This window comes from Lepidochelys kempii, chromosome 4 (assembly GCF_965140265.1).
Source record: "Lepidochelys kempii isolate rLepKem1 chromosome 4, rLepKem1.hap2, whole genome shotgun sequence".
Taxonomy (NCBI): Eukaryota; Metazoa; Chordata; order Testudines; family Cheloniidae; genus Lepidochelys; species Lepidochelys kempii.
Window position 1 is genome coordinate 124,656,641 of NC_133259.1, and position 26,321 is coordinate 124,682,961.

At 43.6% G+C, this 26,321-nt stretch overlaps 1 long non-coding RNA gene across 3 annotated transcripts; it reads left to right on the forward strand.

Moving 5' to 3' along the window:
* The first annotated feature begins 3,209 nt into the window (after positions 1–3,209).
* LOC140910832 (uncharacterized) lies at positions 3,210–24,258 on the forward strand. Of its 3 annotated transcripts, none has more exons than XR_012158760.1 (5): positions 3,210–4,335; positions 15,876–20,189; positions 21,108–21,271; positions 22,474–22,667; positions 23,982–24,258. It is a non-coding gene; the product is annotated as an uncharacterized lncRNA (long non-coding RNA). The 3 variants fall into 3 exon arrangements; XR_012158761.1 differs by having other exon boundaries at positions 20,112–20,189; XR_012158759.1 differs by lacking the exon at positions 3,210–4,335 and having other exon boundaries at positions 15,245–20,189.
* The last annotated feature ends 2,063 nt before the right edge of the window (positions 24,259–26,321 follow it).

Here is a 26,321-nt window from a genome sequence, read left to right on the forward strand (position 1 = left end):
TTTAGTGACATACATTATTACAGGAGATGCATCATTTCTAGTAGACCCCAAGTCAGTCTTGTTTTGGGGCTACTCCCCCTGAATGGCTTTTCTCTGTCCTAGTAATGGGCACAAACTAGGGTTGTGGTTTAATCACAGTTAACTCACGCAATTAATTCAACAAAATTAACTGCGATTAAAAAAATTAATCACGATTAATCGCCTTGTTAAACAATAGAATACCAATTGAAATTTGTTAAATAGTTTTGGATGTTTTTCTGCATTTTCAAATATATTGATTTCTATTACAACACAGAATACAAAGTATACAGTGCTCACTTTATATTAGTTTTTATTACAAATATTTGCACTGTAAAAATGATAAACAAAAGAAATAGTATTTTTCAATTCACCTCATACAAGTTGTCAAGGTTCCTTCCCCACTCTGAACTCTAGGGTGAAAGACCCCCTAAGCTTATTCTTACCAGCTTAGGTTAAAAACTTCCCCAAGGTACAAACATTGCCTTGTCCTTGAACAGTATACTGCCACCACCAATTGTTTTAAATAAAGAACAGGGAAAGAGACCATTCGGAGATGTCTTCCGCCAAGTCCTACACCCCCTTTTCTGGGAAAGGTTTGATAATAATCCTCACCAATTGGTACAGGTGAACACAGACCCAAACACAGATCTTAAGAACAATGAAAAATCAATCCGGTTCTTAAAAGAAGAATTTTAATTAAAGAAAAGGTAAAAGAATCACCTCTGTAAAATCAGGATGGTAAATACCTTACTGGGTAATCAGATTCAAAACATAGAGAATCCTTCTAGGCAAAACCTTAAGTTACAAAAAGACACAAAAACAGGAATATACATTCCCTCCAGCACAGCTTATTTTACCAGCCATTAAACAAAAGGAAATCTAATGCATTTTCTAGCTAGATTACTTACTAACTTAACAGGAGTTGGAAGGCTGCATTCCTGATCTGTTCCCAGCAAAAGCAACAAATAGAAAGACAGACCCTTTGTTCCCCCCCCCACCTCCAGATTTGAAAGTATCTTGTCCCTTCATTGGTCATTTTGGGTCAGGTGCCAGCGAGGTTAGCTTAGCTTCTTAAGCCTTTACAGGTGGAAGGGTTTTGCCTCTGGCCAGGAGGGATTTTATAGCACTGTATACAGAAAGGTGGTTACCCTTCCCTTTATATTTATGACACAAGTACCGTAGTACAATCTCTATTGTGAAAGTGTAACTTACAAACGTAAATTTTTTTGTTACATAACTGCACTCAAAAACAAAACAGTGTAAAACTTCAGGGCCTACAAGTCAAGACTGTGTCTTGTTCAGTCAATCTATAAGACAAACAAGTTTGTTTACATTTACGGGAGATACTGCTGCCTGCTTCTTATTTACAATGTCTCCTAAAAGTGAGAACAGGCATTCCTATGGCACTTTTGTAGCCGGCGTTGCAAGGTATTTACATGTCAGATATGCTAAACATTCGTATGCCCCTTCGTGCATTGCCACCATTCTGGGGGACATGCTTCTATGCTGATGATCTTTAAAAAAATAGTTCGTTAATTAAATTTGTGACTGAACTCCTTTGGGGAGAATTGTAATGTCTCCTGTTCTGTTTTACCTGCATTCTGCCATATATTTCATATTATAGCAGTCTCGGATGGTGACCCAGCACATGTTGTTTGATTTCCGAACACCGTCACTGCAGATTTGACAAAAAGCAAAGAAAGTACCAATGTGAGATTTCTAAAAATAGCTACAGCACTCGACCCAAGGTTTAAGAATCTGAAGTGCCTTCCAAAATCTGAGTGGGACGAGGTGTGGAGCATGCTTTCAGAAGTCTTAAAAGAGCAACATTTTGATGCAGAAACTACAGAACCCGAACCACCAAAAAAGAAAATCAACCTTCTGCTGGTGGCATCTGACTCACATGATGAAAATGAACCTGTGTCAATTCTCACTGTTTTAGATCATTATCGAGCAAGTTGGGTATAAGCGCTGCCTCCCAAATACATTTTAAGAACATATTTTCTGCACACACATATAACTCTGTACACAACCTACACATACCTCATGTAATGATTTTTGGGACCAGTATGTCACCAGTTTATATATGGTACCTTACACGACACCTTTCAGGTACAGATTATGAGAACAGGGTTCTGGGGGTGGGGGTAATGAGTGAGTCAGGTCTGATATGAGTTACAGTATGGTGGGCTCTCTGCCAGTTGGCATTGAGGGGCTCTTAGAGTTACAGGGATATCTGCTGCAATTTAACTGTGAGATAGTGGGCCACATTCTATGCTGACATAACTCATATCTCAGTTGCTCTGGTATAAAGCTGGAGAAACTCTACTGACACTGACCTTTTCACCCTATTGTGACTGTCCGTGGAAAAGCCATTCTTGACTATCAGTTCCTTTCCAAATCTAAAGGAATCACCTCCTCATTGATTCTCCTTCCTTTCCCTTTGCTGCCTCTGATGTTCATTGGAGTTGGTCTAGATTTACACTGGTATAACTGAGATCAGAATTTTGCACCTGGCCTCTGAAGGCCAGTGGAAGGGGAAGGTCAGAAGAAATTTCAGAATTAGAGAAGTATTATTGAAGAGAAGTATTATTAAATACTCCCAGAGAAGTATTATTAAATTTATTTAGTTGTTTTTTTTACTTCAAATGACCTATTTACTGCCAAATTATCTCTGAAAATGTCTGCTTGAAAGTACCAGACACCAGTACATCACAGAACCATAAAATCAGAGACTTAAAAGACACATTAGTCCATCTTCCTGACAGTGCAAGATAGATTAATAGATTTTAAAGCCTGAAGGGACAATTATGATAATCTAGTCTGTCCTCCTGCATGTGTCCATAGAATTTCACCAGATGATGCCTGAAGTGGAGGGAATTATTCTTCCTTGCTCTGTAATTGAACACTATCATACGTAGGGCCCTACCAAATTCATGGTCCATTTTGGTCAATTTCACGGTCATAGGATTTAAAAAAATAGTCCATTTCAGGGTTTCAGATATTTATATCTGAAATTTTACAGTGTTGTAACCGTGGGGGTCCTGACCCAAAAGGCGGTCATGGGAGAGTCGCAAGGCTATTGTAGGGAGATTGTGGGATTGCCACCCTTACTTCTGCGCTGCTGCTGGCAGGGGCGCTGCCTTCAGAGCTTGGTAGCCAGAGAGCAGCAGCTGCTGGCCGGGAGCCCAGCTCTAAAGCCAATGCCGCCGCCAACAGCAGTGCCGAAGTGAGGGTCTCAGGATCTGGAGGGTGGGTTACTATATGTCCAGGTTTTCCCGGCAGCTTCTCCGCCCAGGTCAGGGGCTGACAGCTGGTGCTGCAGCCTCTCCACTTGGGTCAGGGGCTGAGAGCCACCCTCCCTTCTGCCCTACCTTCAGAGTTGGGCTTGCAGCCAGCAGCTCTGGAGCTTCCTGCAGCAGGGGGAGATTTCCAGAGGTGGGTCTGACCTAGCTCCAGGAGCAGCCCCTGCAGAGGAAGAGGAAGTCCTATCCCTCCCCAGCCCGGGCCAGGACTAGCAGCTGGAGCCCAGCACATGGTAGGAGCCTCCAGCTGGGGTGCCTCCAGACCGACCCCTCTCTAACAATAGCCAGATTTTATGGGGGAGATCAGATTTCATGGTCCGTGATGTGTTTTTCACGGCCGTGAATTTGGTAGGACCCTAATCATACCCAATAACTTATTGTTCAATTGTTTGCATTTTAGGTATGATAGGGCTTCTGTTCCTTCTCTTGGAAGACTAAAGAAATTGTCAGACAGATATCACCATTTGTCACTTTTCCCCAGCATGCTAAGGACCATATTCTTTTACTCACTTTTATCCTACCACTCCCAGCTGAGCTCTGTTGGACTCATCTGAACACAATGTATACATTTAAAATATCCAGCTCCCCTCCCCCAAACCCCAAATGCTACAAAAACAAAACACTACACTGCACACACACTTCTCCCTTAGGGAGAAAATGAGAGAAAGAGAATGAATCACACGTGACAGATGTTAATTACATTATTTAAAACGCTACCAGAATATGCCCAGATGCTACGGTGGTGAGACTGTAAAAGAATGTATATAAGAATACACACAAAAACTATATTAAAAGAACATTAAGGTGAAGCACTCAGCAGTTAGGAAATGCCAGAATTAAGGCTGTCTGTGCAACTTTAATCCACCCACCCCTTGTGTGTATGCATTGAAGGTATACAGGGGGATTTCAGGAAGAGAAAGGATGGTCTCATGGTCAAGGCTGTTGAATGATACCCCGGAGAACTGGATTCTAATCCTGCCTCTGCCACAAAGTTCCTATGTGGTGCTGGGTAAGTCACTTAAACCACACTTTCCATAGGTGGTCACTAATTTGTGTTTCCCATTTTCTGGGAGCCTGACTTTAAACCCTGGGATTTGATTTGCAGAAGTGCTGAATGCTCACAGCTGCAACTGAAATCAATGGGAGCTGTGCTTTGATCTTATAATGTGCTAGACAATGCTAAGTACTTTGAAAAATCCGTCCAGAGGTGTCTCAAATTGGGCACCCAAAATTAGTGGATACTTTTGATTTCGATCTCTCAAAAGTTAGGAAAACCGGACTTAAGGCTGTCTGTGCAACCTTAATTTGTTCCCCTGGTGTGTATGCATTACGATAGTCTTTAATCACATTTGCATACTACTTTTTCCTCATTCCATGCCCCTCACTGAACGAGCAGAAATGCAATATTTTATTTTGTCCTCGTTGTTCAGTGTGAGGCCCAAAGTCTTATTTACTGAACACTGTTCCAATCCTGCTCAGTTGGTTGCATAGCTATTTGCGGAAAGCTGAGCAATGGAGAGACTCCGGAATCTTGGGTTCCATTCCGGACTCCGGAGGGAAGTGTTCTCCTGTGCTCAGAGACCCTTCGTTCCAAGCTTGACATCTTTAGCGCTATCCCTTCCAAGCTGTCCCTATCCTTTTCTCTTTCCCACCCTGGGCTCCTTGCCTCAGTCTTCTTCTCCTTGCCTCTTGTGACACGTTTTGGGGTTTACCGAAGTGTCCGGCGTGAACCGCTACCACCTGCTCATAGCAGGAGGGAGACTTGCCTGTGCCACCAGGGAAACCTCCCTAACTACCAGTTGCTGGCAACACAAGCGCTCTGCTCTGGGCGCCAAAAGTCCTGCTTTTCCCTCTGCAGCCCAGCAATTTACACACCCCACTTTTCCCAGTCCATTATCTTCTGGACAACCACAGTGTACACTGGTCCACTGCCTCCATGGAAACAATGCACCCCACTGCACCAGTTTCTCCTCAGTTCAGCACTCTCCTTAGCACAACTCACTTAGAAGTCTGTAGCAAAACAAAACTGATGTTTATTTAATAGAGCTTGAGGCAGAGATTCAAATGAAAGCAAGTATAAGGGTTTGGAAACATAAGGTTGCAGGCAAAAGGAAAACATACAATGCAATCTACAACCTATACTTATTAACAAGTTACTTTTGTGTCTAAGAAGGTATTTCTCAACCAACGGTCAGTCCTTACAGCGCTTGTCCAGCCCAGAAAGCTGGGATCCACCTTTCATGGGACGCTCCCGTTGGCAGAATGTCTCCACCGTAATGGATAATGTCTTGTACCTGTTCTTCTTTTATACAGTTATAAACTATTGTCTCTTAGCCTCTGGGGTGGAGGGAAGTGCCCTGGTCAGAGACTTCTCTTGGGGCTCTTTTGTCTTTGTAAGCACTCAAGCCTACAGCTGGTCCAGACAGTAAACATGGGGCTTAGGCTGGGTCCATGGATTTCGATTGTTCTCAGTGTTCATTGAGTTGGCTCTGAAACTCCCCCACTTCAGGTGACCAATTTCACTTCCAATCTGGTTTGGAACACAATATCCCACATTACATAACTCTAAATTTATCTCTTGCAATAGCTATTGCAATCAGATAGTTCTTAGCTTTTGGCAAAGGTGGCACATGCCCCTCTTTGGTGAGATATTGAGATGATGGTTGGACAGAGGGGTAATATGCTAGCCAGGGCATGTCTGAGCATGGCTATGTCTCACCTACTCAGCCATAATCTCCACTTCTCAGACTTCTTATTCTAGTTCCAGTCTCCTTGCCCAGTCAGTCCCAGTTCCCCCCTCCTTGAGGCTCATCCAATCTGTGTCTCCCCTTTTACCCCAGTCTATAGTCGTTCCCCCTCCTGGGCCCCTTTTCTACGCTCTGCTTGGTCCTATCTCCCTTCCCACATTCCTCATTCAAATAGTCTCTGAAAACATCTGTAGAATCAGTTCCTCTATGGAAACATTAGGACTTTTACTTATTTCTGGGGGGGTTTAGGGAACTTTCTCAGATACCTGCAGCCTCTGGAACCCCCAAATGACAGCAAATGGGGTACCGCAGATGAATGGGCACTTTGAAGTGTTACCAGATTCCAACTGTCTATCCAGGCCTGCCCAGGGGACCATTAGATAAGTGTGGAACTTCAAATAGCCCCCCTCGAGATTTTCAAAAAGAAAAGGAGTGCTTGTGGCACCTTAGAGACTAACCAATTTATTTGAGCATGAGCTTTCGTGAGCTACAGCTCACTTCATCGGATGCATACCGTGGAAACTGCAGCAGACGGTATGCATCCGATGAAGTGAGCTGTAGCTCACGAAAGCTCATGCTCAAATAAATTGGTTAGTCTCTAAGGTGCCACAAGTACTCCTTTTCTTTTTGCGAATACAGACTAACACGGCTGTTACTCTGAAACCTGGAGATTTTGAAATTGCTTAAGGGCCACAAGATGCCCAGAGTGGTGCTGCCTTTCACGCACCATCTGCCTGGGACCAGTGGACACCAGTTCTTCATGTGCTCCATGGTGCCCTGGAGGTGTAATGACCTCTGGATAACCAGGGTAGTCTTGTCTTTTGCATACCATCCCTCCATTACTAGCAGATTCTGGCCCCTGCTTCCACCTGCGCCAGATCACCCTGAAAATATAATGGTCCCTAGTCACATGGGGAGCCCTTCCTCCACTTCCACTCATAATCTGTCTGTACAGGGTAAGACAGGGGACCAGTAGGTCAACATGGATTTCCAATGTGCTTGCTGGGACTTTGAAACTTTTCATGTCCAGCCATCTGGGAACTCAGCCGGCACAGAACCTGCCTGGGAATTCACCACCTGCCCAGCCGTGGCGTAGGCAGAAACCTGTAATTCCCTGATTGGTCTCCTGAAAAGCTGAAAGGTAGAAGAACAACAATCTGATTTGTACAGATTTGTAATCTGTTGATTTCTACACCAGACACATGATTGGGAGGGGATCTGATGCCTGGTGTTCGAACCCACAGAGCTGGCAATGTTTCAGACAGTGCATTTTCTATTCCATGCAACTACATTCAGCAATGGGATAAAATCGGCAGCGCCCCCATGTGTAACATTCTGAAGAGCTTCAGCATTTCCCACCTCAGCCTTCCCAGAGGTGGGGGTTAAGCCAGGATGGTCTGTAAGATCAAGGAGATCTATGTTCCCTTCCCACAGAGTTGCTGGGCACAAACCCAGGGGGATGACGGAGCATGGAGATGTTTATGAAATTGCACATGGATTTCCCTCTCATGGGTGAAATGTCTCTGGGATTCTCCCCCTTCATTCCTTTCCACCTGAGTACTTGAAGCCAAGGTGCCATTGGAAACACAAGCTTCTGCCTCACTGTTGTGACCAACACAAGACTAAGTCCTTTGTAGTGCACAGTGTGACTGCTTCCCTGCTGCTTGCCAGGAGTGACTGGGCACTGCTGTCTATCCTGCATAAGAGTTATGCCCTCTTCCCCCCCTTACACGCAACCTGTAGGTACACATTGGACGGTTGCCAGAGGGTGAACCCTACGGTCCAGATTCAATGCAGCAACTAGTCCCAGTGAGAAGCCTCCATGTGTTGTCCTCCTGAGCTTGGGGGAAGGGGTTTTACCCCACTGAATTCAGCTCTTTCACACTAGTCTGATTTGCAACCTCTAGTGTGTGTGATGAGAGCACAGCGTGAGGGAATTCAATACAGCTCATAGTTACTGATTGCACTCTCCCCAGGGCACCATCTGATACCCTTGTGAGGGAGCGTGATGGGTCGTATGAACCCCATAATGGTCAACCACGGGTTAACAGGAGCTTGAGCCCAATTAGGCCACTGAGTGGCACCAGTGGAGGGTGGCTATTAGCCAGAAATGGTGATCACTCCCAGATTGGACGGAGCTGGGTCTTCATAAAGGAAGGGGCACAGGGCAGTGAGAAGGAGAACGAGGGTAGAGACCCAGATGAGAGGTAGCTGGGTATTTCCTCTCCTGGGCTAAAGGCTAAGAGAAGCCTGAGAGGCCTGGAGCCAATGGGTCCTGAGCCAGGAGGAAGCCTGGGAAGCCAGAGGCAGTTATGGTAAAGACTGATCTAGGCATGTCCCTGAACATGTTCTCCTGTTCCCACTGCAATGCCTATACCCCACTCCCCAATTCATATAAAGTACTTATCTGTTTCTGGAGACTTCTCTTGGTTCTTTTCCTCCCATATTGCCTACTTAAATCTCTTCTTTATAGAATCATAGAAATGTAGGGCTGTAAGAACATAAGAATAGCCATACTGGGTCAGACCAAGGATCCATCTAGCCAAGTACCCTGTCTTCTGACAGTGGCCAATGCCAGGTGTCTCAGAGGGAATGAACAGAACAGGGCGATTATCGAGTGATCCATCCCCTGTTGTCCATTCCCAGCTTCGGACAGTCAGAGGCTTAGATTCACCCAGAGCATGGGGTTGCATCCCTGATCATCTTGGCTAATAGCCATGAACTTATCTACTTCTCTTTTGAACCCAGCTGTACTTTTGATTTTCCCAACATTCCCTGCCAATGAGTTCCACAGGCTGACTGTGCATTGTGTGAAAAAGTACTTGCTTAGGTTTGTTTTAAACCTGCTGCCTATTAATTTAATTATCAACCCCAATGTGTGTTTGTCTAACCTGTTCTTAAAAAACCTACAATGATGGGGATTCCACAACCACCCTTGAAATGTTTGGTTTTCATTCTGAATCAGAATGAAACCAGATTTTGAAAAGTTGTAATTCGGTTTCACAGAGGATTTCCGTTCTCCACGCAGCTCTACTGCTGAGGTCCAATGGCTGGAAGTGGAAGCTAGACAACTTCGAACTAGAAATAAGCTGCAAATTTTTAACCGTGAGGGTAACCTTTGGAAGAACTTACCATAGGTTGTGGTGGCTTTCAACATATTAAGAAACAATTCCTGGTCTTCAGTCTAAATTTCTTTTACTCATTTTATGTAAGGCTGATTATTGGTGGCTTAGTCAGGCCACATGAATGTACGAATGGGGGTTGAGATGCTGAAAATAAACAGCATTGCAAATGTATGGGCATGTTTGCTGTCTTGTCTTGGCACCCAAGGTACTGGAACCATTATTGTTCAAACTACAAGAGCTCTTGCTACATCTTGATGGCAAATTATAAACATAGCTTCAGCTATAAACTTGGGAGCAGATCTTGCAGGAGATTACTTAGGCCCCAGTCCTACAAGCATTTATGCACACATTAAATGTTAAGCAATGTATTACCATTGACTTTAAGCAGGCTTAGGGTGTTTGCTGGTTCGGAGCTTTAGTATTTTATCAACTAGAAAACAATTAATGGCTGAGGCATATAACGTGAGCGCAGTATGCAAATGTCCAGTATTTCAGAGTTATTCATGTCTTCAGATATGAAGCCAGCTAGTTATTTTAATTATCATACCTTTTTTCACTAGTAAAAGAGATCCAGTGACAAAATCTTATTCATTTTGCAACAGACGAAAGAGGAGCAGACTTCAAAAGTATAATGAATTTCTTCTAACTTGTCTGGGAACTGAACAGCCATAATGCTGATTGATCAGATATGCTCTACATCAGAGAGACCCCAGATGTGGTCCAGATTTTAAATAGATGCTACTGCTGTCAAAATGTATTCTTTCTTTCCTGGCATAATGAACTGATGTCTGTCGGTCCTGAATAATGTACTTTTTTTTGTAATAACTGCTAACATCAACAATAAGCTTTGTCTCATTAGCATCACATAATCCCACCACCAAGTCCCCAATTTCTGCTCCCCATATTATCTGCCATGAGGAAAAAAAAAATCCCACAGCAGGAGCTAAGAAGGTCAGTGCATTCTCAGGGTAATCAGCTGTAGTAAATTCAATTCTGACAAGACAAGGCTTGCAAATGTCTCGGGAATAAGGGATCATCTATAATGTTTTATAGTGAATGGGAAAGTTTCCTTCCAAATGTTTATTAATTACAGATGAGTATGCATATGGTGGTCATCTTTGGAGAGATTTCTTTTGAGGGAGACTGAATCAAAGCCAAAAACCAAATTTAACTGCTTTCTCTTGCTGTGGAAGAAAAACAACCATATTCTACTATAGATATATAAAAGATCTCATAGCAAGTCAGTGGAAGGCTGAGAAGATAATCCAGGTATTTTGACTTACATTCACCTGTTCTAACCACTAGACCACTCTGCTGAGCTGTGGCTTCGATTTATAAATGAATGGGAGATCTGTTTGTCTGTCTCTTCAAACCTCTTCCTACTGAGCGAGCGGGAAGCAGAAACTGGAACAAGAATAAGTGAAAGTTGTGCTTAACCTCATTAACTTTTCAGCTGCCATGGGCATTGTCTACATAAAGCATGACCTTGGCCATGCCATGAGAGTAGCACTTGAGGGGTTAACAGAGGTTTCTCAGCTGCTCTTCTCTCAGAAAAATCATTCCTCTTACTCACTGATTAAAAAAGAAGTTCAGAAGCCAGTGCACACATGCTCACTTTCTCTAGCCATGGACGTTGCTTACAAATACAAGCTAAATTCTGATCTCAGTTCCATAGGTCCTGGAACTAAGGGTGCTGCACTCCCTGGCTTGAAGTGGTTTCCATCATCTACAGGGTTTACAGTTTGGTTCAATGGCTCTCAGCAGCCCCACTGTACAAATTGTTCCAGCACCCTTGCTCAGCTCCCCTGGTGCTCATCTGTAAGCGATTCCAACAAAGCCAATGGAGTGACCCTGAATTTACATTAGATCTTATCAGAATCCTTCTTGAAGTGATACTCCCAAATCTTCTCCTTTATAGTGGTGTCATTCCCTAGTTAGTTAGTGAGATGGCTCAGCAGAACATTCATTTTACTTGCGTGCTTCACACCCTGCATCTCTAACACCATCCATCTGAGTACCATCTGCTGGACCAAACTGGTCTCTTCATCCCTGTGAGCTCCCCTGGGTATGTGTTGTTTTGGGATCATCCTGATCTGAAATGGCTATTGCTACCACAGGAAGAAAATTAATACCTGGTTATATCAAATACCTGCTATTTTTTAACAAGCCACAGTTACTTATCGGCCAGATTGCAGCACTTGTATGAAGAATTTTCAGTTCCTTTTTGTCCCTGGCAGCTGATTAAAAGTTCAGATTATTTATGGCAGGAAACAGCAGTGTACTTCTGAGTCTGAGGAAGCTGAGAAAGTGTGGTGAGTGTCAGTCAATTAAGCTATTCAACTTATTTATGAAACAAGACAAAACACTGTTTAGCGTGAAAACTCCCCACTCAATAGGATTCTTCCTGATATAAAATGTCAGAGCTGAAAAGGGGTCATCCTGTGACCCCAGAATGTTCTTTTAAACTATTTGCAAATCAATAGCTCTTCTTTGGATTTGTTCAGAGCCCCTCATTCCCTTTTATTATAAATCACAGGGCACAGACTGCCTATCAATTAATATGGAGACAGATACTATGCTAAAGGAGCAGCTGGCTTTAGAGTGATTCAGCCTGATCCTCATTTATATTAAAGTCAATTTACGCCACTCTGGCAGTGTAAAGAAAGCTCCTTTACAGGGCCAGAGCTGTGTAAAGGGGCCTTAATCTAAATGAAAATTCAGACTATCGTAGTCAGAAAAGTGACTTAGTTAAAATTATGATCTCAGATTCTTGTGGTGCTTCTTCTTTCACCACCACACTGGAGCTTCTGCCTGGGCCCTGTGTTCTCTCTGCCTCTCACACCATCATACGCTAATAAAGAATTGCCATCAGGGCTGAAATTTCCAAAGCCACCGAAAAGATTTGGACACCCAATTTCCATTCATTTTAATGGGAATTAAATGTCCAAATCCTTTAAGCATCTTTGACAATCTCAGCCTATAACGTCATTAATAACTTTGCTGACCAAGCGTTAGGCAGAATCCAATCCTATCCGCTGTCTCTTTGCACTGCTAAGAGTGCCCCCCTCTCCCTTAACAGTGCTATCAGAAGTAATAACTTGTTTGACACAGGCATGACTTGAAGCCACACACTGGACAGATGCATTGGGCCAGCTCCTCAACTGCAGTAAATTGGTACCATCAATGGCAGAGGTTCTAGGTGACGTTCTGGCCCCTTAGGTTGAATAAGAAGGTGCCATCTTTACAGAGTCATGCTTCTGACTATAGCTACACATTCTTACCATCTAATGGCTATCCAGGGGCCACTGTGACATGAGTAGGTGGTCTGAGATTGGATCCTAATAAGTGTCTGTCATAACCATAGGGGTAGCCTAAATTCCTCCTTACCTGTAAGGGGTTAAGAAGCTCAAGTAACCTGGTTGGCACCTGACCAAAGGAACCAATGGGGACAAAAGATACTTTCAAATCTGGTGGGTGGGGAGAGGTTTTGTTTTGGGTTCTTTGTTTCTGTGGCCATTCGCTCTTGGGACTAAGAGGGACTGGACATCAATCCATGTTCTCCAAATCTTTCTAAAACACGTCCCTCATATTTCAAACTTGTAAGTAACAGCCAGGCAAGGCATATTAGTTTACCTTTGTTTTCTCAACTTGTGAATTTTCCCTTTGCTAGAGGGAGGTTTATCCCTGTTTTGTTGTAACTTTGAAACTAAGGCTAGAGGGGGTTCCTCTGTGCTCTTTGAATTTTCTGCTACTCTGTAAGGTTAACTACCAGCCTAAGTTTACAGAGGTGATTCTTTTACCTTTTTCTCTTTAAAAAAATCCTTCTTTTAAGAACCTGACTAATTTTTCCATTGTTCTAAGACCTAGGGGGTTGAGTCTGTAGTCCCTTTGTAACCAATTGGTGAGGATATATGCTCAAGCCTTCCCCAGGAAAGGGGGTGTAGGCTTGGGGAAATATTTTGGGGGAATGGGACTCCAAGTGGCCCTTTCCCTGATTGTTTGTTAAATCACTTGGTGGTGGCAGAGATCCCAAGGCAAGAAAGGAATCTGTGCTTTGGGAAAGTTTTAACCTAAGCTGGTAAGAATAAGCTTGTGGGGTCTTTCATGCGGGTCCCCACGTCAGTACCTCAGAGTGGAGAAGGAAACCTGACAGTGTCCACCTCACATGCACCCTCATAGGTGGCCAAGGCTTGGAATAGCATTACGGGAGCACCTTGATGGGACTGGGTGGGGGAGCTTGTTCTGCCTCTCCTTGTGCAGTGCTCATTCTCTGGATGATAATGTAATAAATAGAGGGGCTTTTGTTTCCACTGGTGTCAATCCAATGTCTTTCACAAGAACTAACTAACTTATCTACTACGTTGACTCAGCTGTCAGAAAGAGGCCTTTTTGCAAGGCAGTTGTTGACAGCAGTGATCCTCTTTGCTAAAATCTAGTGTGCATCTGAGGAAGTCAATATAATCCTCCTGGAGAGAAGGACAACAATACAATACATCCAAAACATTTGTAAGAAGAGGATGTTCTTCCTCCAGCTTTCCCCTGTGTAACTTGATCTCCAAGACAGATATTGTGGTAATGCTAATCTGGTGAAAGACGCATTAGTTTACAAGTGACACTCACATACTGCACTTAATATTGGGTGAGCTGGAGACGGGCCTGAACCAAGCCCCCAGATTTACACTTCCTCTCAAATTTCAGATAAGCTTTGATCTGGATCTGAACTTCACAGACCCATAATGGACCAAACCAAAACCCCAGGCCCAAACTGCTCAAAACTTTGGGGGAGTTTGGATCCAGATTTGTGTGTGTGTGTGAGAGAGAGAGATTAAAGAGCATTAAAACTTAGTAAGTATAAGAGCGGGGTTAGGTATGAAATTTTAAACGTTTGAAAAAATTCCCCATTTTTGATCAACTGGAGAGATGGTCAAAAATGTTTCAAATTTTGAAAACTTAAAAAAAAAAAGTAGAACATTTTTTTAAAAAACCCCATGAAAATTGCCCTCTTTCCCCCCTCCAACCAACTCTAGTAACTGTAGAACTTCGGGGCTTCTTGTGCTGGCAAAGAAAAGAGAGAAGGAAAAGGAAATTAGTGATAGATATGCAGAACAAGTGCTAAAGGAAAAATGTCAATGGATGCATCCCCCCATGTTTCTGAAAGAAGAATAGGGCTCGCACTCTATGTCCTTAGATTTAGTGCTCCTCAGTTCTGTTTTAGGCCACCCACTTTAAGGCTCTTAGCTTGGTAAAATGCTGTCTCATGAAGGAGAAACAAAGAATTTCCATCACTGTGAATAACAGCCTTTCATGTTATTAGGGAATCTGGGAGAAATTACTGTTCCTGAGCTCCAGATAAATACGACAGGGGTGAAAGGAACTGGAGCACTAAGAATAAGCTTGACTATAGCACACACTTACTTTGTTATAAATTGGTTAGTCTCTAAGGTGTTACTAGTACTCCTTTTCTTTTTGTTGTAGAGGACCACTCTTGCAGTTGAAATACAAGCCTCTGTCCAGTAAAGCAATTAGGCCCAGCTTTTTAAAAAAAGAAAAGGAGTACTTGTGAGGAGAGTGAATTTGTGTGGGGGGGTGGAGGGTGAGAAAACCTGGATTTGTGCTGGAAATGGCCCACCTGATGATCACTTTAGATAAGCTATTACCAGCAGGACAGTGGGGTGGGAGGAGGTATTGGTTCATATTCTCTCTGTATATATAAAGTCTGCTGCAGTTTCCACGATATGCATCTGATGAAGTGAGCTGTAGCTCACGAAAGCTTATGCTCTAATAAATTGGTTAGTCTCTAAGGTGCCACAAGTACTCCTTTTCTTTTTGCGAATACAGACTAACACGGCTGTTACTCTGAAACCAGCTTTTTAAAGGTATTTAGGCATTGCTGCACCCAGCGTCGCAATGCCTAACTGATTTAGGAGCCTTAATCTCATTTTCCAAAGGGATTTAGACTCCTAAGTGCCTAGATCCCTTTTGAAAATGAGATTTGGACTCCTAAATCAGTTAGGTGTTGTGATGCTGAGCGCAGCAATGCCCATATGCCTTTAAAAATCTGGGCCTTAAGCACATGCTTGACTTTAAGCATGTATGCAATCCTGTTTGATGTTCAGTTCCATTCAGTATGATTACATATGACTTTACCTTTAAACACATGCTTGAGTAGGGTTATGCAATCATAACTAAGGAGAATTTGCCCCAGTGTAAACAAATAAAGCAATATTTACATTTATAGTAAAGAAAATTGTCACTTGCTGATAACTTGTAAAGTAAATTACATTAAACAAGTGGAGTTAAAATAACGCACTGAAAGAGGGAGGAATTAGAAAAAGCTTAAGTAGAGCAGTGCCTATGTAACATTATAATATAAAATCCATGAGGACAAATTCTAGGAAGATATGCCATGTAAGAGTGAAAAGAAATTGGAGGAAAGTGTATCAAACTGTGGAGTATGCTTGATGAAAAAATAAGCTTCCAGCTATCCCATGGCTCACTATTAATAGATCTTTACTGCACAATATTTCTTAGAAATAGATTTGGACTTGGAGGTTCACCATGATGTAGCTAAAAAAAAAAATGCTGATGAATTGCAGTTGCCTCCCTATAAATAAAGAGTAAGTCACCAACGAGCCATCTGTCAGTGTATGATTACCAACTTTCTTTTTGTCTTTCAGAGCAGCCTGAGAAACCAAGGGCATGTATAATAGAGAGAATGCACACATTACAGCATGTTCCAGCAACTAGCCAGAAAGGATCATACAAGAGTCTCTCTCGATTTATCTCACTCAGTGAAATAATTTCATACTGAGGTTTTTCAGTTGGTGTGTCTATATATTTTAAATACACATGGAACCCCCGCAGCGATTATTTTCCAGGACTTGGGGCTGGGATTGATACAGTTAAGACATGCAAAGTAAAACATTTTTAAAAGAAGAAAATCCTTAAGTCCTCTCTGTTTGTGAAACCAGCGGTTTAACAGAACAATATTAATTCATTTTTTTCTGCTGTTGAATAGTAAAAGGTCTGGGATACCCTGGGAAAACATATTCCTATGGTTTTGTTAAAGCTGAATACCTCACTATCAGTGGGAAAGACAAAGATCTAAGACCTCTTTGCCTACAGAAAACAACACAGGTTTTTATGCTGGAAAAATGAGGGATTTATTCTTTTCATTTTTCCCTCTCTCTCCCTCCCCCCCTAAAATAAGTTCAGGGTCAGTGTACAATTTCTCCTTTTGTTTCTATTCTAATGCCCATCCATTTTGGGGTGCTTTTATTCCCCAAAAGTCGGTCTGACTCTGATAACATTCTGTGCATTTGATTCTTTGTTGTAGAAAAAGCTTTGCAGTATGTGTGTGGCTACAAGCGCACATATGCATCTAATGTTAATAGTCTTAAAAAGAAACCTTAGTTTAAGAAGAGTTAAAGGCTGAAAGTAGGTTTTACAATGGAATCCAATTTGCATCCCACCCAAATATTACACTTTCTAAACAAAAATTCTACAAATTAATCAACACCAAATGTTGCAAAGTCTGCAAACGAACACTTGAGTTCCTCCTCCTCCCGTCCTTTGCACCTCCTGGCTTCTCCCTATACCTTCATGAACCCTGCATCTCTCTGAGCTCCCTAATACTTTGAACCCCTTTCCATGCCCCTATCTGTCTCTCTGGCCCGTGATCCTATCCATGCCCCACTGTGATCTCCTGAATATCTCTGTCCATGCCTCCTTTCATTATTCCCATGCCCTCCCAGTACCCCTCTCTCATTTGCCCCCCTTCCCCCAGTTCGCTACACTCTACTCCTGGCCTGCTACCTCCAGCTCCACTCAGCAGTTACTGCAGCAAAGCCTAGAAAGTGAAGAGGAAGTCAGCTTCTATTAAATGCAGTGTTGTAGCCATGTTTGTCCCAGGATATATGAGAGAGAAGGTAGATGAGATAATATCTTTTGTTGGTCCAACTTCTGTTGGTAAGAGAGAGAAGCTTTCAAGCTCTTCTCTGGTTGGGGAAATAGGCTACTTCACCTTGAATGGTCCCTTGAAATATATGTTAACTACTTATGCTAAACAATCCGTTCCATCTTATATTTAGCTCTGAGTACCTTTCCCAGACATGAAGAAGAGCTTTGTAATTTTGGAGGAATTAGGCCTTGATTCTGCAAAGACTTAAGCCCTTGCTTTATTTTATGCACCTGAGTAGTCCCACTGATGTCAATGACACTATTCAGGCTCATGAAGGTAAGCAAAATGCAAGTTGTTGGAGAACTGGGGCCTTCACGTGTGGCTGTTTAAAAATGAGGCTTAAAGTGGGAATCTAGCTTCAGCCTTACCATTGCTATACATGCCAGCATATTAAAGCAATCATTTAAATGTACAACTCATCTATGTGATAAAAGGGTACCCAGGTCTGTAGTTTAAATGTTGGCAAAACTTTCATTGAAGTCTTAGGAGTTTGTATCTAATCTGTGGATCTGCTCGTTTATGTTGCACCAATCCCTGTGGTATTCAGATGTCAAGGAACGTCCCACGGCCACAGGATTAAACAAATAAAATGTATTTCTAATCAAGCCCCTGTAAAACTGGGAATTCAGTAGGACCCGGAAGGCAGTTAGCAAGTAGGCTGCATTGTTTTACTACTAAAAAGCTAATAGTAAAATATCCTAAGGAAAGCTGCTTGTGGCTGTGGTTTGTCAGGGAGGGAAACAGCAGCAACAGTGGTCATCTGTTTAGCATTTGAGCATGAGCGGAAGCAGGAAAAGGAATGGGCAAGCTATTTTAAACTAATCAGTTCTATCAATAACCTGAAGGTACTTTTAAAAGCTGCAGAGGTAACAGTAGCGCTTGACTCTTCCAGAAGGAAGTTTGCTTTTGTTTCAGAGCTGTCGTTGCTTTAATTTGACACCAAGACATGTTTCCCCTGGAGTATGAGGTATCTTGGGCCTTATCCATTTGGTAAAGAACCGGCCTGCATAATTCCTATGTAGTGAGGAGATTTACTACTTAGGTCAACATGCATCTCCTGGGAGTCAAATAAACACAAGGAGCATTCATTAGGCGTGCTTACTGAATTTAGATTGCATTCACACAACCTGATATGGTAGCCACTGGGGCCATGCTAGTTCAACCAAGGTCGCATAGGGCAACGGGGCAAGCAAAGAGGGCTTTTATCAGCCACAGACTGAACCAATCAATCAATCCAGCTGATCTCAATACCCAATCTAATTGCATGTGGCAGGAGGCTAACTTCAGGGAATGCTTCTGAGTTTACACTAATTCAAACAGTTAAGGTTGAAAAAAAAAGCTAGGCCTCTGTAAAATAGAAAAAAGAAGAGTTTAAGAAAGATAGATCAGAGACACATATGTCATTATGAAAATACATCTGTAATTTTATAATTTACCCTGTCTCTCACCCACACCCGCACGTAAAGGTGTGAGACAGTGTTATAAAAAACAGGTTTTCATCTAGGAAGTAGTATCTACTCATTAGAGTAGGGGGCGGTGAGACTCCTGGATTCTGTGCCCAACTCTGCCACAGACTTCCTGTGTCACACCTGGGAAATCACTCCGTCTCCTCGGACCTTTCTGCCCCTCTGTGAAATGGATTAATACACAGTGGCCTGAAGTTGTGAAAGTAACTGTTGATTTTCATTTCCTTAGTTAATGAGTACCCAGTTTCTGACATCTCAACGGGGACTGATTCTGAGAGACCGCCTGCTCAGCTCTGAAGCACCCCAGATCAATAACTGCTTGAAAATTGTAGGGCAACAATTATAGATTAGAAGAAAAATATTTTGCACATTGATTTGAGTCGGGTGATATCAGTGCAAAGGACTTTGTGGCCTGGTGAACCAAATCCAGATGTCGATGGAGACACGTGTTTTGACATTATGTCATCAATCTCTCTATCGAGCTTTAGTCGTGATTGGTGTAATGGTAATACCTAATGCATTTATGTGTCTACGGAGCTTGGAGATCCCAGGTTAAAAGCAGCGTTCACAGCCTTGCCAACACTCTCAGTTTCCACACTAGTAGGGTTGCGATTTTGGGTCAGGGCTGGAGACTAGCCTCCGGATGAAATGAAGTGCGGCAGCCCCACTTGCCCGCCTCCTGGGGAAGAGCAGCCAGTCAGGACTGGCCCAGCTCTCCCGCCTTCCCTCGGCAGCTGAGAGTAGTTTTTGAGCAGGAAAGAGGGAGAAGGAGCAGTGGATAACCACTTTCACTGGAGGGGGGAAGAGAGAATTGAAAGATCCCAGCAGCTCTCAGCTTCTCTGCTTTCTCCTCTCCCCTCCCTTTCTGTGTGCAATGGATAAGTCTGCTGTCTCCTCCTCTCCCCTTCCCCTTCCCAACCCCATCCTCACCCCTGCAACACCAGGCCCTGGACAAGAGAAGGGGATACATAACCCCCGGAGCTGCAGGAGCAACGGAGCTAGGGGCTGGGATAGCTGCATAATTCATCACTGGGTTGGGGGAGTGGTAGATGCGGAGGGGTGGGAGGACACAGATTTGATTCAATCAGAAGTTTGGGGAGAAGCTGGAAGCTCTGCACTCTTGGATAGCCAGCGAAAACACGTGTAGCCAGGGGCCCAAATCACCTTGCTCTGTAAATCTGGGAGGGTGGGCAGCACTTACTGTCTCTCATACATTGGGCTCAGGGGCAGGCAGCAGAAGTCAAAAATCAAGAGACAAACCAAACCCCGCAATTTGATCTTTAAAAAAACCCTCTCAATTTCTGGGTGAATCCCATGACTTGTGGGGCCCGACTCGTGATTTGTGAACTTTGGGAGTTGGCAGTACTGCATCTAGGGTCCAAGTATTGCATAGGGAAAGCAGACTATCAGCATCCATTGTGTGGTTCTCAGAGACATATATAAAGAGAACAATTTTCTTTGCTGATCTTTTCCCCCAACACCTCAAGGTTTCAGCAGCAGTGAGGCATTTCCCTAAACTCATGACACATTGGTGAAAACTCAGAACGTTGCAGGAAGTGGTACTGGTAAGTCAATGGGCAGCATTCTTCCCTTAGCATCATTAAACAATTCGCCCGCATGGCGCTAGGGGCCGCTGCGCTGCGTGAGGTGCTGTTTGATGAGACCTAAAAGCGAGATCCTGACCACTCATGGTCACTTTACATCCTTGGAGTCTTCTAATAAAATTAGAGGATATTATCCTATGATGGCCTTGCTAAATAAAAATAGGATAATTACATTCTATCAAAAGCCCTCTTCTGGTGTCCATTGGTTGAGGTATCATTTACTCTCTATTCTCAACTGTTGGGTAGTGTTGCTATGTGCTATTTAAAGGTTGCCCTCTTCCACGCCAGTGAATGGCAGCTGTACTTCAGCAGAGGATGAAGTGAATCCTGTACATATAATTTGCAATCAGTTTGCAATGTTTTCTGAATGCTTTGGGATCTATAGCAAGAAAAGCTCTATATAAATTTCAGTGAGTATCATTAGGTGTGTGTGTGTCTATAATGCTGATGGAACACAAGCACCATGAATTACCCAGACCCTGCACATTGCTACCATGGGAACTACATACTTTTTAAAGGATCTGATCCCTGCAAGTCTCATTCATGCTGAGTAGCACTTACTCATGTGAATTTTCCCAGAGTGGTAAATGGCACTGCTTGCTCAGGAAAATGCTATTCAATCTGAGTGAAAGTTGCAGAATCGGAGTCCTTAGGCATTAGCAGAACAGACTCGAAAAGGTGGTAAAACCCACATAACTTATTGGCACAGAAATTGTTTCTTTCTGCCCTGGGGTTGCTGTCACTGACTTTTCATGCTGAAAAATTGTGTGTGTGTGTGTGCACTAAACCCATTTTTACAAGTTTTATTTTGCTAATATCACATGAGTTCTGATCTTCCCAACGGTGAATCGGAGATACTTTTGTTCTTGTGTGCTGCAGAGGAAAAGGATTTAAAGACCCAACATAAAAAAGAGACTGCCTTTCTGTGGTTTGGGAGTAGCCGCTTGATGTGAAATAATCTTGAAGATGAGGTCCAACGTTTTCTTTTGAAGTAGGTTGACAATGCAACAAGTTGCTGTTGTGGACGGAGACAAGAAAAGCAGGTACTTTTGCTCCCCACGGTGTGCTAAATGTTAGGGGTCAGGACGTCCTGGTTCTTACTTGCCTATGTGGGGGAGTAAGGCCTCCCTTACTGCCCTGCTCAGTTATGACTTCGGCAGGCGAGAAGAAACCTGTTGATGCTCACTTGCCTCTTTTCATTGAGAGCAAGTGGGTGGGGAGGGGTCTGAGAGGAGCAGGGAGCGGGAGGAGCCTTGACTTCAACCCACTCCCTTTTCTGGCCGTCGCAGTTGACTGGGTGCACAGGGGGAGTATGCCGCTCCATGACATAATGTGAAGCAACATACTGCTTCCCAGAACAAAGGGTGAGCAGGATTAGAATTCCTGCTCTGCTCCTGGGACATTGCAGTAACCGACTGCCCTTTACTTGGGGCAAACTGAAGGGAACAATCTTCTGGACAATATTTGGGTTAAAAAATATAATGGAAAAAATGGCTGGGCCTGGGATATGGTCAGACTGTCACCCAGGACTCTGGGCTCTGGCTTTATGTGGTTGTAAATCACAGACACTAATGAATTTGCAAATGGGGCTCACCAATGCAACAATTGTGCTTTCTATTGACTTCCTTTGCTCCAGGTGAAGCATGGGGAAATCCCTGTGGTTGAGGGATTGGCCTGGAAATGAGGGGATGTGGGTTTGATTCCTAGATATTCCACAGGGCTCCTGTGTGACGTTGGGCAACTCACTCAATCTGTCTATGTCTCAGGTGTAAAATGGAGATGATCATTTCTCCCACCTTTTGTCTATTTTGATTGCATGCTATTGGGTCAGAGATTGCCCGTTACTATATATAGGTACAGAACCTAGCATAAGAGGCTCCTAATCTTGGCTGGAGTCTCTAGGAGCTACTGTAATACAAATTTCAGAGTAGCAGCCGTGTTAGTCTGTGTCCGCAAAAAGAAAAGGAGGACTTGTGGCACCGTAGAGACTAACCAATTGATTTGAGCATGAGCTTTCGTGAGCTACAGCCCCAATGTTCTATGTGCTGTCTGAACTCACGAGAAGTTGCTTGCTCTGAAGAATTTACAATCTACTAACACATGCAGCCTATGGAACTGGGGACAGTGGAACACAATAAACTATGTAACATTTTAATAAGTTATACACATTTTGTACATTTTTAAACAATGAATCGAACACCTCAGCTATGCCTGGCGTCGCCCTTCAACCTTTCCTTTCTTGTAGGCATAAAAGAAGAGACGGGACGTGGAGGCTAAGTGGGCAGTTGCCATTTTGGATCAGTTTGGCCCTTGGAGATGTTCCATGCAACGTGGGAGAATGTGTGAAGACTGGTGTGGGCTTGGCTGGTGGCTTGTCAAGACTGTCAGCGTTGGTGGAGTTGGGGAGCAAGAGATGTGAAAAGAAACAAGCACAGATAGGTAGGGAGAGGCAGAGCTGTGAAGGCTTTGGAAAGTGAGGATGAGAAGGTGGAATTTAGAATTCCCATCACAAATCTAGGACTGTTTGCAGATGAAGGGCCAGACTCGGATCCCCCTACTCATGGCTGATTTCCATGTCACCACTTGAGGGGAAACTCTTTCGCAAATCAAGTAGAACCTATCAGAATCAGGCCCTAAGAATACTGGGCCAAATTCAGAGCTCAGATAAGCAAGTGAAGCTCCATTGACTTTAGTGGAGTTGGATCGCCTTACACCAGCTCAGAACTTGGCCCAATGGAACCCAAAGCATTCCCTCATTGGTGCCTCTAAGTATTTTCCCATTGGGGAATCTATTGTGTGGATAAAAACTCATCCCCCAGCTTCTCATTCCAAAGGAAAATTATTGTTTCAGGTATTATGCAATAGAGGATACAGGCCTGGTGAAGACAAGGAAATAGCTTGTTGAATAGGATTAAAGAAGGGTACATAGAGCAGCATACGTTTACTAATGTGTCTGTCTCTGCATGTGTTGCAGAAGCTTTGGTGTTTTGATTGCTGCTTGATTTAGACAGCTTTCTGGGTTATGTTACTCTTCTATTTATGTGGCCTAAGAAAGGGAAAAGAGAGGGAGAGGAGCCTTGGGGAGCTGTGACCCTCTTTATTCAAACCTGAACAGTGGCAGGGTCTTTACTTCCAAGAACTCCCTTTGCCTTTCTTCTCGCCATCCAATGAGGGTGCCAAAATAATAGGTCCTCGGAGCTAACAAGGTTGATCATCAAGGAAAGTGCTGTGCCAGTTGCATCCTCGGGCGATGGAAAAATCTTAGTGCTTCATTGAACTACATTGCGATAATAGACTTTCTAAAAGGCAAATTTAAAGGGTGATTTCGTAACTGATCTGTGCACAGACCTTTTGTGCCATTCCCTGTTCCCAAAACAACATAGCATGGACCACTGCATAGACTGAGCTCCCTAAATGCCAAATAACACCAAACGTATCACATGTGATTGCAGCAGATGTCTCCAGTGGTGGGTGGCGGGATCGGGATTAATGTTTAATGCTGGGGTAGGGATACAAGGGCACTAAATTATGGAGATTACATTAGTAGGTTAAGAGGATCATTACTACAGAAAGGTCCTGCTGGGACCTTAGCCTTCTCCTTACATGGAGGTGTTAAACAGAACCACCTGCAGTGAATGACAGAGCTGCAGATATAAATAACCACAAACAGGAGGACAGCAAATGCTTCCCAGGAAGCAGAGCAACACAGGATTTTTGGCTGCACTTTGAATATTATCCACTTTTCTTTTTCAGACACAGATAGCCTGGTGGCTAGGACAAGAAAGTAGGAGTCAGAATTCCTGGGATATATTCCTGCTACTGAGTGTCTGGGTACCCTTGGACAAGTCGACATTGGTGAGGCCTCATCTGGAGTACTGTGTGCAGTTTTGGGCCCCACACTTCAAGAAGGATGTGGATAAATTGGAGAGAGTCCAGCGAAAGGCAACAAAAATGATTAGGGGTCTGGAACACATGAGTTATGAGGAGAGGCTGAGGGAGCTGGGATTGTTTAGCCTGCAGAAGAGAAGAATGAGGGGGGATTTGATAGCTGCTTTCAACTACCTGAAAGGGGGTTCCAAAGAGGATGGCTCTAGACTGTTCTCAATGGTAGCAGATGACAGAACGAGGAGTAATGGTCTCAAGTTGCAGTGGGGGAGGTTTAGATTGGATATTAGGAAAAACTTTTTCACTAAGAGGGTGGTGAAACACTGGAATGCGTTACCTAGGGAGGTGGTAGAATCTCCTTCCTTAGAGGTTTTTAAGGTCAGGCTTGACAAAGCCCTGGCTGGGATGATTTAACTGGGAATTGGTCCTGCTTCGAGCAGGGGGTTGGACTAGATGACCTTCTGGGGTCCCTTCCAACCCTGATATTCTATGATTCTATGATTCTAAGTCACTCTACCCTTCCAAGCCTCAGTTTGGGGGAGGGAGGGATAGCTCAGTGGTTTGAGCATTGGCCTGCTAAACCCAGGGTTGTGAGTTCAATCCTTGAGGGGGCCATTTAGGGATCTGGGGCAACTGTGGGGGATTGGTCCTGCTCTGAGCAGGGGGTTGGATGACCTCCTGAGGTCCCTTCCAACCCTGATATTCTATGATTTACTCATCTAAAAACAGGTGTGACAATATTTGTGTTTCAGAGTAGCAGCTGTGTTAGTCTGTATCCGCAAAAAGAACAGGAGGAGGTGTGGCACCTTAGAGACTAACGAATTTATTAGAGCATAAGCTTTCGTGGGCTACAGCCCACTTCATGGAATGCATAGAATGGAACATAGAGTAAAAAGATAGATACATACAGAGAGGCTATGTGCCCGCAACTACCACTGAAGTCTCTGGGAGAGGAAGGTGCTCAATACCTTCCAGGAACTCAGAGTCTCCAATGATTAGGCCCACCAAAGGAGCTAGGACAATAGAAACTTGGTCTACTGCACTGATGGCCCCAGTCCTGCAAATTCTTAGTCTTGTGAATAATCCTTAATTAGACTGCAAGCTCTTTGGGTCAGGGGCTGTTATCTGGTTGTGTGTGTGTACAGCTCCTAGCACAGTGGGGGTCCTGCTCTATGCCTGGGGCTCCTAAACACTATTGCAATACAAATAATCAATAACATTAGTCAGAATAATCCCATTGACTTCAGTGGGGGTAGTCCAATGAGTAAGGGTTTGCAGGATGGGGTTCCATGACTGAGAGTGAGTATGGGTGCACCTGACTGAGCAGGACTCTGCACAGGGGAACCCGAAGATACAATGCAGTAGGGAATGAAGCAGTTTAGAATGAACTGAACTCGGTGCAGGGGCCACCGTAGTCTTCTGTTGTGGTGAATAAATACTGTTAAATCTGGGCCTCTGCATGGTATCTTTCTCGGCTAATCCATTTCCAACAATTACACCCAGGAAGCTGACTTCCTAGGAGCTCATGCTCACGCTCACGTTGTAATGAGCTGCCTGTCACCTGCTACAGAACCCAGAGTGGGACATGTCTGGCCAGCAGATATGTTTACACTGGAAGAAGCTGTGGCTCAGTGAGCCTCTACAATGTTCACTCTGACAACAATCACACCAATCGGCAAACTGTGGGCAAGCTATTTTTTAAGGTTAAATTTAATTTTAATGTTTAATTTTCCCAAGTTAGGCCTTTTTTCATTTTAAGATAAATATCCTGTTCCATCTTAAAGGCAGATGAGTTAAGGGGTGATTCATTTGCTCAGGTAGTGCAGGAGGGATCTTCAGTGTGGCTATTTGCAGCTCATCTTGGTTTGCTGGTGATATTAGCACTTTGTGAGAAGGAGCATGCTTTCTAACAAAAATGGATGGATCCAAACTTCCACAAAGTTTAAGGCTGCTCAGAGCTGAGGTTTTGGTTCAGCCTGAACTTTGTACCTGAACTTCTCCAAAACATAAGTTTGAATCTGGAGTTTTGTTTGGGGCCCATCTATGTTTCCAGCAAATCACAAAGCATTTTCCCTCTTTTTAAAGAAGGTAAATTAGGAGAACTATTGGCTAAGCCCCAGCTGCGTTACTCATACCTATAACCTTACTAAGGTCATTGTTCTTTGGGACTCCTGGGATAAGTAAGGCAAGCAGGATTTGGCTCTACTG